This window comes from Natator depressus, chromosome 3, assembly GCF_965152275.1.
Source record: "Natator depressus isolate rNatDep1 chromosome 3, rNatDep2.hap1, whole genome shotgun sequence".
NCBI lineage: Eukaryota > Metazoa > Chordata > Testudines > Cheloniidae > Natator > Natator depressus.
Genome location: NC_134236.1, coordinates 107,811,955 through 107,828,847, shown reverse-complemented (window position 1 = coordinate 107,828,847; position 16,893 = coordinate 107,811,955).

Genomic DNA, 16,893 nt, shown 5'->3' with positions numbered 1-16,893 from the left:
CGGACCCGCGCTCCACCAGATGGTTTGAAGCACGGGTGGGAGGGAGCTCGCCTGCCGCCAGTCTCCTACCGTCAAGCCAGAGCTCTTGACCCAGTTGATTCGGGCAGAGGAGGCTGCCGAATAGATGACCTGGCAAGTCTCCATCCGCACCAAGTCGCCCGAGTTCTGGACCACGAGGAGCACGTCATCGGCGTACGCCGACAGGACCAGCCGCAGCTCCAGCTCCCGCAGCACCAACCCCATCACCCTCCTGCAGAGGAGGCAGAGGAAGGGCTCGATCGCCAAAGGGTACAGCTGGCCCGAGAGGGGGCACCCCTGCCGTACTCCTCGCCCGAAGCTGACCGGTTTGGTCAGGATCCAGTTGAGCTTAACCAGACACTCTGCGGAGGCGTACAGCACTGGAGAAAACCCACAAACTGGGGTCCAAAGCTAAACGCTCGCAGAGTGTTCAGGAGGTACCCGTGGTCCACCCTATCGAATGCCTTCTCCTGGTCTAGGGACAGGAGGGCGAACGACAGATCGTCTCTACGCCCGAGTTCCAAAAGGTCCCGAACCAGAAATAGGTTATCAAAGATACTGCGGTCCGGGACGGTGTAGGCCTGGTCTGGGTGGATCACGTCCGCCAGCACAGACCCTAGCCGCAGCGAGATTGCTTTCACTACGATTTTGTAGTCCGTGCTGAGGAGCGAGACGGGACGCCAGTTTCGTAAATCGCGGAGGTCCCCCGTCTTCGGCAGTAAGGCAAGCACAGCTCGCCTGCATGAAAGAGGGAGGACCCCGCTCTGCAGAGACTCGGCCCAGACGGTGACTAGGTCTGGGCCAAGGACGTCCCAAAACATGCAGTAGAACTCCACGGTCAGCTCGTCCATGCCTGGAGACTTATTAGTGGGCATACGATGGAGGGCTTCCGAGAACGCGGCCAGAGCGAGAGACAACTCTAGCCGGTCTCAGTTGCTCACGCTGACCATAGGGATCTCCTCCCAGAGCACTCTGCAAGCGTCAGGGTCGGTCGGATCCGGGGAGAAAAGGCTTGCATAGAAGGCTCAGGCCCTCCCACACATCTCCACCAGTTCTGTGAGGGGGGTGCCGTTTTCTGCCAGGAGGCAGGTGACGTGTTTCTTGGCCCCCCTCATTTTCTCCAGGGCATAGAAAAAGCGGGAGCCACGATCCATCTCCCGAAGGAGGCAGATGCAGGATCGAACAAAGGCGCCCCGGGCCCGATGGTCCTCGAGGGCCCGGAGTTCCTCCCGCCTCTCCTGGCACGCTTCGCAGAGAAGTGGGTCCTCGGGGCTGGTGGCCAGATGCCTCTCCAGATCTAAGACCTTCCATTCCAACTGCTCTATCGCCGCATTTCTCTGTCAGCTGGTGCCCCGGGTGTAGTCGTGGCAGAAAAGCCTGGCGCGCAGCTTCCCCAGGTCCCACCATCGCCGCACTGAGGGAAAGGCACGCCGCTGCACTCGCCAGGCCAGCCAGAATTCCTGGAAGGATGTCACAAAGCCCTAATCCTCCAGCAGGCTGTTGTTAAAATGCCAATAGGCTGGCCCCAGCCTCTCCGCACAGAGGGAGGCTGTCACAGTGGCTAGATGATGGTCAGAAAATGGGGCCAGCCGAATGCTGGAGGAGTGGGCTCGTGAGAGATGGAAACATGATAGATAAATGTGGTCCAACCGGGAGTGGCTCGACCGATGGGCTTCCACCCGGACAAAGGTGAACGTGGAAGTGTCATCCGGGTGGTGGTCACACCAGATGTCCACTAGGGAGTGATGTTGAACTCTCTCCCGGAGGGTGTCCGCGGTGGCCGGGCACTGCTCGGTCCCCGAGCGGTCTTGCTCCTCAAGGGTGGTATTCAAATCCCCTCCCAGGACCAGACGCTCATGAGAATCTAAGGTGCCGAGCAAGGCGGACGCCTGCTGATAGAATTGCAGCCGCTCCAGGCCTGATGTCGGGGCATAGACGTTAACGAGGTTAACCATGATCCCCTCTATACGGACCTGGAGTTGCAGCTGGCGACCCTGCACGGCCTTGGTGACCCCTAGCACCTTGGGCCGTAGGTTGGGGGAAAACAGGGTCTCCACTCCAGCCTGCCGAATCGTGGAATGGCTAAAGTAGACCCTGTCCCCCCACTCCAGCTGCCAACTATCTTCGGTGGTCGGATCCGTATGGGTCTCCTGCAGGAAAATCACAGAGTACCCTCCCTCCCGAAGGAAGGAGAGCACCTGGGACCTGCGGAGAGCCATCCTACAACCCGGGTGTTCAACGTTGCAATGGTGAGAGGTGTCATGGGGAGGGCCGGGGGGGATCCTCACTGGCAGGGACGCTCACATCCCCCAGCGGGCCGCGCGACAGTCCCTGACCCATCCCGTAGGTGAGTAATTGGTCACAGAAGAAGCAGACCTGCCAGTAGGCCGCGGCATCCTGCTTCCCCGTCCCTTTACCTTCCCCCATGAAGGCCCTTGTGGCCCGAAGGATTTGAAAAAAATCCACCCATCACTGGAGAGCAAGCTGTACCTTGTTGCAGGAGCCACGGACATCCTCTAAAAATTTCCGCAGCTCTCCTCGCAGCTCGGGGGGGGGGTGTGGTAACGGTTTCCCGGTTGTTCCCCGGCGGGGCCCTTGGTGCAGCCCCATGGCCCACTAAAATGGGCAAGCAGGGTGTGGCCCCCCGACGGGGTGCCTGATGGGCTGGAGCTTCTAGGCCCTCCTCAAACCCTGGGGCGATAGGGGGCGGTGGAGGGAAAATAGCAGCCCCTAATGGGTTGGGGCAGGAGAACGCAAAGGCTGCTCCCTGGGGGTCATCGGTTGGAAAAGGGAAGGCGATAACATTGCAGGAGGTAGACTGGATAGGGGTAGGGGCAGGGGCAGAGGTGAGGTTCTGGGTTTCGGGAGGCAAGCAGCTGGATGGTGTCGTCTCCTGATCAGGCTCGAGGGTTAAGGGGGTAGGGAGGGAGCTCTCAGTGATACCGGGCACGGGCTCTATGGTGGATTTAGCGGCTACAGCATCAGGAGGTGGATTATCTTCTGTTGGGCCCCAGCCCGGGAAGGAAATCAATTGCTCCGCACCAACGGGGGGTGCCCCTGGCGGCTCGTGTCCCGGCCGTGTGGCGCCGGCTGTCACCTGAGCAGGCTTGGTGGTTGTCAGCGGGGTGCCATCAGTGGCCGGGTCGATGGAGGAGTCCAGGGGCTCCTCGGAGGTGGGAGCACAAACAGCAGTTAGGGGGAGGGAGCATGGGGAAAAAAGGGGTGGAGTGAGGTCGCCCAAATTGAGGTTTGCTGGCAAAAGGTCGTCCTCCCCCTGGGCGACCAGGGTCAGATCTAGGGCCTCGATCTCCTCGAACATGGAGGAGAGGACACTTTCCGTCACCCCGGGGTTCTCCCCGCTGGCACCCGCCACGACGGTTGCCTCGGGGTTCATGGGGGCTTCAGGTAGTGTCAGGACAGAAGGGGCTTCCTCGTGGGTCTCGGAGGGGAGGGTCTCCTGTGGAGGGGAGACACTACCTCCCGGTGCTACCACGTCTTTCCCGGCTGACACCGGTGGATGGGACGCACTCGTGGGCAAAGCAGAAGGTTCGGCATCTGTGCCCCCCTTCCTGGTCTTCCAGGGGGCCTCCGCCTTGGGTAGATGAGGCAGAGCTTGAGCCTTCCGCTTGCCTCGCTTCCCCTGGACTAGGGCCCAGCCCTCCATGGCATCATCTGGGGGCTGGTTAGCAGGGGTCGTATCAGGGGGTAAAGGCGATAGCTCAGGGGCTTGGGGGGGGACGGTGGGGCGGCATAAGCGAGGGAGGATTCTCCCTGGGGCAGGCTGTCTCCCATGCCTGGTGGTATCTCTGCCACACCCTCCTCCATAGGCCCCGCCAGATTGTCAGCAGCGAGAGCGGGGCTCTCCCGCTCGTCTGGGTGTTGTAGGGGAGGTGCCCCTTGGGCCTGAGCGGGAGAAGTGGTGGTCCGAAGAGGAGTGGGGGTGGGTTCGGGTAGCGGGCAGCCAGGGGCATCGGCAATGACGGGGCCAATGTCCTGCTGGGTCTCGGGGATCCCAGGTGCCCCTCCTTGCTGGGCTAAGGGGCAGTCCCTCCGGGCATGCCCTGACGCCTGGCAGAGGTAGCACCGGGCTTCCCCCGTGGAGAAATACACCCGGTAACGGGCCCCCTGGTGGGGGACTAGGAAGGACCCCTCGAGTGCCTCTCCGTCACACGCCGCCGACGGCAGCAGAAGCTGCACTTGCCAGCGGAAGGAAAAGATGTGACGGAGGGTGGGGTCCTTGCAGCCCAACAGGAGAGGGCTGATGACAAAAACAGGTTTCCCCAGGATGGAAAGGGCGGGTAACAGGGCAGCATTGGGGAGAAAAGGAGGGACAGAGGTCAGGACCAGGCAGATGTCCAGGTCCTCCAGCGGATCTACAGGGACAAACACCCCCCCCCCGCCTCTCTCCACAGCCTCCTGGGCGGCAGCCTCTGATGCTAAGAAGAAGAAGACCTTCCCATACTTTTTGGAGGCCACCACAATGGCCGAGGGCCCCACCACCCTCGCCAATGCCCGCATGTAGGTCTCCACGTGGGGCGAGGCGGGCACCAGGAGGTATCGGACACGATGCTTCCTTGTCATGGTGGGGAAGGGGCCCCGGCCGCTATTGATGGTGGCGGAGGTGGTGGGCGGGAGAGATGACGAGGCGGCAGGTGGGGAGGCTGATGCCGCCTGGGCATACGTCCTGGGGGGTGAGGGAGGGACACCCGCAGAGCTGGTGGAGGGGGCAGCGGGGAGGGACGTTGTGGTCGGTGGCAGGGCCGCAGCAGTGGGGGTGGCCCCTGCCCCGGAGGGCCTGGTGGTTTTAGCGGGGCCCTTCCCCTTCTTCTTGCCCTGGCCTTTCCCGCCAGCTGGGGGGGCTCCCCTAGAGTCTGGGGAGGCGGTGGGCATAGCAGCGGTTGAGGTCACCCTGGTGCCCTCCATTGCTGATGCCCCAGCAGGGGCGGTGGCAGGTGGTTAACTGGAGTTGGGGTCAGGTAAAAAGGGACAGACTGTGGGATGGGCAGTTCGGGCGGGGGGGGAGGCACATGAACCACCGTATGCTTGTCCACAGAGTCCTGTTTGGTTGGCTGGTGCTTCTGGCCCACACGGTGGAATCAGGGCAAGCAGCTAAGTCCAGAGGCAGATGTTAAACAGCCAGCAATGATGATGGAGGGGGCAGTGGTGAGGATAGTAGTGTGGGGGTTGGGAGGACACAGATGGATTGGGGGGCAGCTCCATGCCACACCCCCTGTGTCCCTACAAACACAGTCATGACACAGTCAAGGCCTCCCCCCACACAAGAATACAGTTTGAAAGTTACTCTGTCTTGGGCCCCCTCCACGGAGATTTGTAGATTCCCCGGGAGGTGTTCCTCCGGTAGACAGCTGTTTCCCTTCCTTGTCCGGGCTTTCTTTTTCGCAGCTCCAACATTCCAGGTATGCCGGAGCAGGTGAAAAGAAATTCTCTCAGCCGGAGACGGGTCCCAAACAAACAGCAAGCGGCTGGGTCTGGGGGCTGGGTCCTTCCACTCCCCCGCTCTGGGGAGCGGGTCAGCAGGCCCCCCCTCTCTCGGGGGGTGGTTTCAGCTGGAGCGGCAGCAGCGTCCGAGGGTGGGCTGGGGGAGGGGGCTGACAGCCGGCCGGAAGCCGGCCAGCACTCTAGCAACAGCAGAGAAAGAAAAAAAAAACAACAAAAGAAAAGAAATGGGGAGAGCATCTGGCCCGGTCCGGGGGGAAGCCGAAGCAGGGGCAAAAAGCAAGAAAAGCCCAGGCCAGAGGTCAGCAGTAGGAGAGCAGGCTAAGTAGGTCCCTTTTTCCTGGGTCAGGTAAGAGGGAAGGTTTCAGAACAATCAGGAACCTTCTGGAGACAATTAAGACAGGCTGATTAGAACACCTGCAGCCAATCAAGAAGCTGCTAGAATCAATTAAGGCAGGCTAATCAGGGCACCTGGGTTTTAAAAAGGAGCTCACTTCAGTTTGTGGTGTGCGTGTGAGCAGCTGGGAGCAAGAGGCACTAGGAGCTGAGAGTGAGAACTGTTGGAGGACAGAGGTGTACAAGCATAATCCTCCCAACTCCTGGTCAGACACAGGAGGAGTCGACCTGGACTGTGTATTCAGAAAAATGGCCAAGCTGAGGGCTGCCGTGAAGCTCCAAGGTGAGCAAATCCGCCAATAAGCACAAGACCCACCAACGTAGAGCAGGAACTTTGTCACAGTAGCTATATGGGTACTATTATGGAGCTTCGTAATGGTACTACTATGTATGTGACAGTATGGCTTTCTGTTTCATCCACTGATACGTTAAAACTTGCCATGTTTTAAATCCTGTCAGGGATGGTCTAGATAAGGCTTGGTCCTGGGGAGTAGGTCACGAGGTCCCTTCCTGTCTTATGATTCTATGTTCTAAAGTTCAAAGCCAACACAATGGGCAAAGTTAATTGAAGGATTGCAAAAAATTAAATAAAATCTGCATGCCAGGAGCTAGAAAAATACAGTGGGAATGAGCGAGACAGTAGGTAATGGCCTAGATTAAGGAATTGCACACCAACTATGCTTCTTTACCTGGCATACTAATACACTTCCTCAGACTGTTCCAGAAACTAGTACAGACGTTTGCTGCATTCATATTTTGAAAGTTGCTACTGCAACCAGTGCTGCCAAATTCTGTAGCTGCCCCACCCATCCAAACTCCACAGCCAGGAAAGGGTCTGGGTAGAGGCTGTGCTGCCTCGGAGAGCCATATTGGCTGTCCAGGGTGCCAGGCGGCAGCAGCAGCAACAACAAAAGCTTTTGCAAGATTTTTTACTCTATTAAACAAAAACAAAGGTAACTGTTTAGAGAGAAAAGGGAGCAAGAAGTGAGAGGGAGCCTTGCCTTTCCCTATTTTCATTCTCCTCTTGCCCATGGCTCTCTTAGTCTTCCTCTAACCATCCTTATTTTTTTTTCACCCAAAAGGCACAAGAACAGTGAATCTGTGCCCCAAAGTATATACAAAGTAATTGCAGACATGACAATACACCGTGTAAGGGTTACAATAACAGGATCATGGGTTTACTCACCTAATGCCTGAACACATCTTGGAGTTTTTTAAGTTAAAGTACGTGGCTATTTTTAACTAACTCATTTTGTGTAGCTGATGTAGTAGAAATAGGTCTTTGGGATGACTGAATGATAGTTTGGTAGTCAAGTTTAAGGAAGGAGGTTCCTTGCACAGGAGGGAGCATGGAAGAAGCCACAGAAGCAGAAAGTGGAGAAGAAAATGAAGAGGAGTGTTGAGGTAGGCTTTTATGGAATGGAGGGGCAGGAAGGAAATGTGGCAGGAGATAAGTCAGAATGCAGAATTCAGTAATGCAGGACCTCTCTCATTCCTTTATTAATGATTTGTATGGTGTTAGTCCATTCTAAGCCTTGTATTAAACCTTCCGTCTAGAGGGGGAGGGAGAACAAATCCCTTCCACATCTTTGCATAAAAACCTATAAAACCACCATTTGTCCTGAATACTCTCTCATTTCCACAGAAGCCACAAGAGATGTGTATTAGATGGTTCAAAGTAAATCAGCCAAGCCCAGTTTGAACTGTGGATCATTGTAAGTGTAACATCCATTTTATTTTAAAAAAAATGTGTCTAAAGGCTTGAGAAGCTATACTAAAATATGGTCTGATTTTCACCTGTTCACACTTCTCATGGACTTCGTCCTACATGAGAACTACCATAGAATATAGGCTAGTTTTCTGAATCTTAGGTACTTATATAAACACCAATCCTAGCATCTGGTTACCAGTTTTGACAAAATTTAGTTGAAAAAGAAATTTATTATAGGTTTCATTGCAAAATGACTGGTTATGTGTCAGCAGCTACAGCAGAGAACTGCATATGCATCAGTGACTCTGAACAGAATGTGTGCTACTGCAACCTGATATACATCACTGAATGTTAGAGATTACCATCACTGCAGAAGACATTAATTGCCATACTCCTGTTCTGTAGAAGACGAACACATATAGAAGGCCCCTGCAGAGATGGCAATCATCATAGGAGACTGAAGTGTAATACAAAGAATATAACACAACATGGAGATCGTAATCCCAGAAAACAATACATTTCTTTCCATTAGAGCCAGGTGAAATTTTTCATCCAAAACTTTTTTTTCACTGAAAAAGTGCATATTCAGAGCAACTGACAGATTTCATGATTTTGTGTTGATTTTGGCAAAATGTTTCAGTCAATACTAAATCCTTCCATTTTTCAAGATAGATTCACAAAGGGTTTTAAATAGGCACCATTCACAAAACTGAAGAGGAGAGAACCCTCCCCCGCACCGTTACTCAATAGTCCAGTGGTTAGGGTATTCATCTGAAAGGGGTATGACTTCAGTTGAAGTCCCTGCTCTGGAGCAGGGATTCAAACCCAGGTCTCCCCCTCTAGGTGAGGGGCCTACCCAGAACAGCCAGGTGGTTAGGGCACTCTCAGTCTCTCCTGCTGAAGCTGTTCCACTTTGTATAAACGACTTGAGTGGTCACTGAGCCATGGGTCATGGGTGGTGGGAGACCCAAGTCCCTGCTCTAATGATTGTATTAAATCTGTGGAGATAGAGGTGGTTAGGGACTATTTAGAAAAGCTGGACGTGCACAAGTCCATGGGGCCGGACGAGCTGCATCCGAGAGTGCTGAAGGAATTGGCGGCTGTGATTGCAGAGCCCTTGGCCATTATCTTTGAAAACTCGTGGCGAACGGGGGAAGTCCCGGATGACTGGAAAAAGGCTAATGTAGTGCCAATCTTTAAAAAAGGGAAGAAGGAGGATCCTGGGAACTACAGGCCAGTCAGCCTCACCTCAGTCCCTGGAAAAATCATGGAGCAGGTCCTCAAGGAATCAATCCTGAAGCACTTACATGAGAGGAAAGTGATCAGGAACAGTCAGCATGGATTCACCAAGGGAAGGTCATGCCTGACTAATCTAATCGCCTTTTATGATGAGATTACTGGTTCTGTGGATGAAGGGAAAGCAGTGGATGTATTGTTTCTTGACTTTAGCAAAGCTTTTGACACGGTCTCCCACAGTATTCTTGTCAGCAAGTTAAGGAAGTATGGGCTGGATGAATGCACTATAAGGTGGGTAGAAAGCTGGCTAGATTGTCGGGCTCAACGGGTGGTGATCAATGGCTCCATGTCTAGTTGGCAGCCGGTGTCAAGTGGAGTGCCCCAGGGGTCGTTCCTGGGGCCGGTTTTGTTCAATATCTTCATAAATGATCTGGAGGATGGTGTGGATTGCACTCTCAGCAAATTTGCGGATGATACTAAACTGGGAGGAGTGGTAGATACGCTGGAGGGGAGGGATAGGATACAGAAGGACCTAGACAGATTGGAGGATTGGGCCAAAAGAAATCTGATGAGGTTCAATAAGGATAAGTGCAGGATCCTACACTTAGGACAGAAGAATCCAATGCACCGCTACAGACTAGGGACCGAATGGCTAGGCAGCAGTTCTGCGGAAAAAGACCTAGGGGTGACAGTGGACGAGAAGCTGGATATGAGTCAGCAGTGTGCCCTTGTTGCCAAGAAGGCCAATGGCATTTTGGGATGTATAAGTAGGGGCATAGTGAGCAGATCGAGGGACGTGATCGTTCCCCTCTATTCGACACTGGTGAGGCCTCATCTGGAGTACTGTGTCCAGTTTTGGGCCCCACACTACAAGAAGGATGTGGATAAATTGGAGAGAGTCCAGCGAAGGGCAACAAAAATGATTAGGGATCTAGAGCACATGACTTATGAGGAGAGGCTGAGGGAGCTGGGATTGTTTAGTCTGCAGAAGAGAAGAATGAGGGGGGATTTGATAGCTGCTTTCAACTACCTGAAAGGGGGTTCCAAAGAGGATGGCTCTAGACTGTTCTCAATGGTAGCAGATGACAGAACGAGGAGTAATGGTCTCAAGTTGCAATGGGGGAGGTTTAGATTGGATATTAGGAAAAACTTTTTCACTAAGAGGGTGGTGAAACACTGGAATGCGTTACCTAGGGAGGTGGTAGAATCTCCTTCCTTAGAGGTTTTTAAGGTCAGGCTTGACAAAGCCCTGGCTGGGATGATTTAACTGGGAATTGGTCCTGCTTCGAGCAGGGGGTTGGACTAGATGACCTTCTGGGGTCCCTTCCAACCCTGATATTCTATGATTCTATGATTCTAAGTTGTACTTTTTATCTTCGACAGACGAGATTGACAGCAATTCACCCCAGAATAAACTATAACTTTGTAGTTAAGGCATTGATGTGGGATAGCTAGGTTGAAGTCCTTGCTCCAGAGTGGAAATTTGAATCTAGGTCTCTAACACCACAACTGAATGCTCTAACCACTGGGCTATTGGGTATGAGAGGGCACGCATTCCCTCCACTTCAGTTTTGGGAGTCTAGTTCTTCATTTCCTTGCCTTTTATTAAAAAAGGATAAAAATGCCCAAAATGAAATTTTTCCAACACTTTTGATTTGCCAAAAATACCAAAAATTGTTGGTATCAAACTGACTTGATTTTAGGAAGGCATTTGAAACAGTCTCACATTACATTCTCATAAGAAAACTAGGGAAATGTGGCCTAAATGAAATTACAAGGGTGGGTGCACAACTGGTTGAAAGAACATATTCAAAGAGCAGCTATCAATGGTTCACTGCCAAACTGGGAGGGCGTGGCTAGTGGGATACTGCAGGTGTTTGTTCTGGGTCTGGTACTAGTCCATATTTTTATTAATGACTTGGGTAATGGAGTGGAGAGTATGCTTATAAAATTTGCAGATGACATCAACCTGAGAGGGGTGGCAAGCAGTTTGGAGCACAGCATTAGAATTCAAAATGATCTCAACAAATTGAAGAATTGGTCCAAAATCAACAAGATAAAATTCAATAAAAATATGTGATGTACTTTGCACTAGGTAGAAAAAATTCAAATGCTCAACTACAAAATGGACAACAACTGGTTAACAAGTAGTACTGCTGAAAAGAATCTGGGGCTTATAGGAGTTCACAACTGAATATGAATCAACAATGTGATGCAATTGCAAAAATGCTTATATCATTCTGGGGTGTATTAACAGGAGTGTTTTATGTAAGACAGGGAGGTAATTGTCCTACTCTGCTCAACACTGGTGAAGTCTCAGCTAGAGTACTGTGTCTGGGCAGCACACAGTAGGAAAGATGTGGATAAACTGGAAAGTGTTCAGAGGAAAGCAACAAAATAATAAAAGTTTTAGAAAATCTGACCTATGAGGAAAAGTTAAAATTCTGGCCATGTTTAGTCTTGAGAAAAAAGTATGTGGGGGACCTGATAATAGTCTGTTTGTTAAGGGCTGTTATAAAGAGGACTATGATCAATTGAACTCCACTGAAGGTAGGGCAAGAAGCAATGGGTTTAATCTACAGCAAGGGAGATTTAGGTTAGATATAAGAAAAAAACTTTCTAACTATAAGGGTAGGTAAGGTCTGGAGCAAGGTTCCAAGGGAGGTTGTGGAAGCCCCAATACTGGTGGTGTGATACTGGCCAGGTGCCAGCTCATGCCAAAGTCCCCAGTCTCAGTAGAACACTGACAAATATATAGTTGGAGTCAGTCTGGCTCACCTATGTGCTATTATTGTTAAAATAGGTATTAGAACTATAATAATGGGTTTAGCGTTTAGACTTTATTGAATGCTTGTGAGTTGCTGCATTAATCTCACTTATAACATCTGTGTACCTTATTGTAAGGTAATGTTTGTGCAGTTGTATGGTAAGACTCTGTCACGATGTAAATCATCAGACAGGAGAGACACATTAGCTAGTGTGAAATGCTAATCTCCAATAGAAGGTGTTACATCCTGCCCAACAGGAAAGGTTCATCAACACCAAAGCCTGGTGTGAGATCATAAAGAGAACAGAAGACATTCCCCCCCACAACTATGAAGAGGAGTCATGGAAGTGGATTCCTCCCATAAACTGACTTTGCAGCTCACAGTACAAAAGCAGAGGGGGATAAAACCCCCTAACAAGAAAGAACTGTATCTCTGTGCTGCTTGGACCCCAGGGGGGGCACAGTTTTCTAGTCATAGGCAAAAGATTCCCCAGCTGCTTAGCCTGGGTTAGCCCAAAAGGACATAGAGAGCTTGCTTTTTTATAGAAGCTTCTATTCCTTTTGAAACTTAAGATTGTAACTCATTTGTGAATCTACGTTTACCTGCTTTAACCTTGTAAATAACATTTTGTTTCCTCTTTCTGTAAATAAATCTGTATATAGTTTATTATAGGATTGGCTACAGGCATTGTCCTTGGTATGGGATCTAAGGTGTAATTGACCTGCGGTAAGTGACTTATTTTTGGGACTCAGAGTAACCTGAATATTGCTGTGATTCTTGGTGTAAGGCAGCATCTATCATAAAGGTTAGCTCACCTGAATGGCAAGATAGATTGGCGTACCCAAGGGGACTTTCGGTGACTCCATGTTTAGGCTGTTACAGCTCCTGAGGAGTTTATGCTTGATAATTGCTTGGTGAAATCAAAGTATAGAATACACAATCAGTTTGGAGCTTGCGCCCTGCTTCCTACCAGTGTACCCCAAAGTTAATACTCATGCTCTTGAGTCACCGCAGGCAGCTTGAGAGGAGATTTTTAAGAACAGGTTGGACAAACACCTGTCAGCGATGTTCTAAGAACATAAGAATGGCCATATTGGGTCAGACCAATGGTCCATTTGGCCCAATAACCTTCTGACAGTGGCCAGTGCTAGATGCTTCAAAGGGAAAGAACAGAACAGGGCAATCATCAAGTGATCCAAGGTTTACTTGGCCCTGCGTCGGTGCAGGGGGCTTGACTTGATTTCATGAGGGGCTTTCCAGCCTTATGATTTGCAGAGCAGGGGGCTGGACTTGACTTCATGAGGGGCTTTCCAGCCTTAAGATTTGCAGAGCTCTACTTTCAATGTAAATAGAAAATTAAAAGCACCTTAGAAAAATATTGCCATGAAATATTTTATGGATTCTACTATCACTATTTAATACCCTAATCTCTACAGAAGACTCATGTAGAGATGACAATGTCTGTACAATACTGTAACCTGGGTAGTAGACTCATACAGAGATTAACATCTCAGTAGGAAACTAATATGTTACATAGGTTGTATTTTACTGTAGAGAATATAACCCACAGGCTTGATGCTGCAAGCCAAATGTTTGTTGCAGGTAGCAGTTCTATTAAGACTTAGATCAGGCCCTGCTATTCTAATCTACAGCACTAACTAGAATTGATCAACTACAACACAGGCAAGTGAATGCTATACTTCTATCCAGATCTGCAGAACAGCTAGCCTCCAACTCATGGCAGGAAACTCCTCTACAAGAATTTCTTTGCACCTTATGATCTACGGAGGGAGGGATAGCTCAGTGGTTTGAGCATTGGCCTGCTAAACCCAGGGTTGTGAGTTCAATCCTTGAGTGGACTATTTAAGGATCTGGGACAAAAATTGGGGATTGGTCCTGGTTTGAGCAGGGGGTTGGACTAGATGACCTCCTGATGTCCCTTCCAACCCTGATATTCTATGATAAGATCCATGCCTTCCATTCCCATCATCTGTAGAGAGACAATTCCACAGCGCACAAAGGTGTGCCCTTATGGTTTCCTCTCAGCATTGAGGGATCTTTATACTGATGGATAAGCTGAGGGAGTGGTTAGCCCTCCTGTCTATTTCTTAAATGTATAGTTCCTAGTTAGTCTCATGAGATAGGGTGATACGTCGAAGTATTTGGATATAAAGATTACAAGAGGCAAAAGAAATGAACCCACTTGGATGAGCCACTGTCAGATAGGGTGGCCAGATGTCCTGATTTTATAGGGACAGTCCCGATTTTGGGGGCTTTTTCTTATATAGGCACCAATTTCCCCCCACCCCCGTCCCAATTTTTTACACTTGCTGTCTGGTCACCCTAGTGGCTAGTAGTATACATGATAGACTGATTGCATGGGACCTTTATCCTTTATTAAGGAAATTATTATAAGCATCTTCATTTTCTATCTTGGACATTGTGGATGAAATTCTGGCCCCACTGAAACTAATAGTAAAAACCCCATTGACTACAGTGGGACCAGGATTTCACCTTGTAACATGTCTGGTTTATGCAGCCAGCAAGGACAATATTATTTAAAAGTATTTACACAAATATCAGTAATAGAAGGGGACAAATACTACAAGAAGTCCCTGAGGCTGTTTGATTGCTTTTTAAATGAAATCTGAGTGATCAGATTTTAATACAATAATAGCCCAGCTCATATGTGTCACTTCTCATCAGTCTCAAAGCACTTTGCAACAGGAGGTTAAATATCATTATCTCCATATTACATATAGGGAAATTGAGGCATGGGGGATTGAAGTGACTTTCCCAAGGTAACACAACAAATCATTAGGCTCCTGTGATAAAGTTAGTGTCATGAGTGGATACCTTTGAGCTTACTTTATGGATGTTATGTCCTTGATGAAGAAGCGGGCAGTTCAAGTCTGATGAAAGACTCTCTTACTGACTAATTTCAATTGAAAAGAGTACTCACTCTCAGACACTGCTTTAAGTAAGCTTAAAATATATTTTTAGAATGTGTGTATATTATATAGGTAATAAACACACATTATACATATTACATACCAAAAACTGTGTTAAAAATTATTCAGGGTGCAAAGTCAAGCACTTGAAAGTTTGGAAATGCCCATTTTACAGTTGCCTTTGCAATGTTAATTCTGCCCCCTTTTACATCCATCCTGTGCAGTGAGTGAGGCAGGTGCCCTACGAAAAAGAAAATGTGATTATGTAAATAAAGAGTGTGTCATATGGAATATGTACCAAAGGGTCTTTTATGTTGGCACAGCACCAAGCACAAGAAACCAAAAATAACTAATAATTTCCCAATAAAGAAATAAGGATAAGAAATAAAATAATAAATTCTAAACAAATATTTGGGAACTTACAAGATGTGCTAACTTCATTACTGCTACTGTGTCCCATCTCTTTACCTATTCAGATTGTAAGACCTTGCATTCAAGTACCTGGATCCTGATCCTACAAACCTTTCTCTCACAATCCTGTGTTAAGGCCTCTAGGGAGCACCTCTCTCCACTATTCTGTTGGTATGACTTTGTTGTCTCATACCTTTGAGCTGATTTCCAAATAAAGGGCGATGGTCTTTGGACTGGGTCTACCGAAATCAGTGAGAATTTGTTTATTGCTTACTATGTTTTTTGAATCAGATACTATATCCCTTTAGTATAAATCACTAAAGAATTTTCAGAGTGTAACATTGGCTAAACATGCTTAACCTAATTTTGAATACAAGGTGGTTTCACTGCCGATATAATAATTAATGATGGGCAAACCTCCAAAACCTCTGAGGTTCAGTTAAAATAAATATCTCCAGTTATTCATACTTTCTAAATCTTTTATTCTAAAATATTGGAGAGGAAACATCCTAGATCCTAGAAAAATTAACTTTTAGCAGATTCCCTTGTATCCATCCTCTAAAAAGACTTAATTTGATTGTTGGGCAAATGTAGGGATCATTCCTTATTTTTATCAGAATTAGTTTGCCCATCTTAATTAAAGTCAGTGTTCTATGCAATTCTGTGAGACTGGAAGAATGGAGAGTTTGTTAATTTACATTTAAATCAAACTGCTATTCTGAACTTCTGATGTAGTTGCATTTTTAATTTGTATGCTTCAAATACATTTGTATTTGCTACTTCTGGAATTATAGGGAGCCTTATTCCATAGCTCTGAGTTTTATAAGTCATTGCTAAGGCAATATGTGCACCACTGCCCTTGGCTGGATGGAATCAGACCTACCTAGATGTTTCAACTCCAGAGGCTGGCCTGCAAAGAGTCTAAAAGTTCTACTACTACCACCAATAGCTATGGAAATTCTCCTTTTGCTAAAGCGGTAGGGACTCTCAGGCCTGGTCTACAGTGTATGTGTGTGGGGGGGATTGATCTAAGTTACGCAACTTCAGCTATGTGAATAACGTAGCTGAAGTCGACATACTTAGACCTACTCACCGCAGTGTCTTCACTACAGTGAGTCGACTGCTGCCGCTCCCCCATCGACTCTGCCTGCGCCTCTCACAGCGCTGGAGTACAGGAGTTGACAGGAGAGCACTTGGGGGTCGATTTATCGCTTCTAGACTAGATGCAATAAATCGACCCCCACTGGATTGATTGCTGCCCGCCGATCCTGTGGGTAGTATAGACATACCCTCAGAGTTAGACACCTAGGTGCCTCCCTGCATCCTGGACTTACCTTTGCAAGAAATTTTCAAATCAGGGGAACTCATGTGTGGGGCCCAATCCAGTAGGTGAGCTTGGGGGCCATCTAACTACACATGATGCTTCCATTGCCACAGCACTACTCCAGCCTCCCTTATAACCTTTAGCCCAGGGGTTAGGGCACTAACCTGGGATATAGGTCAAGTCCCCCCTCTGCCTGAGGAGAAGAAGAGATCTGAACAAGGCTTTATCCTTGTTTACCACCTCAGGAGAGTGCTCTACCCACTGTGCTAAAGAGCATTCTGATGTTGGGTTTCCTCACTCTCTCCTATTGAATTTGTTCCAATTTAATTACATAATTGAATATTAATTGCACCACAGAGTGAAACTAACTTTATAGCCAGGTGGTTAAGTCACTCAGCTGAGAGGTAGTAGATCCCTGCTCAAATACCTTTTCCTCAGGGTTTTGAACTGGGGACTTGAGCACTTCCAAGGTGAGTACTCTAGCCCCTGGGCTAAAGGGAGCCTATAGCAGTAACAGCATCATGTATAGTTAGATGGCCTCTGAGCACAGTTACTGGATCAGGCCCCACACATGAGTTAGGTGGATGCACTCTTCACTTGGTTTGTAAATCACTAGCAAAG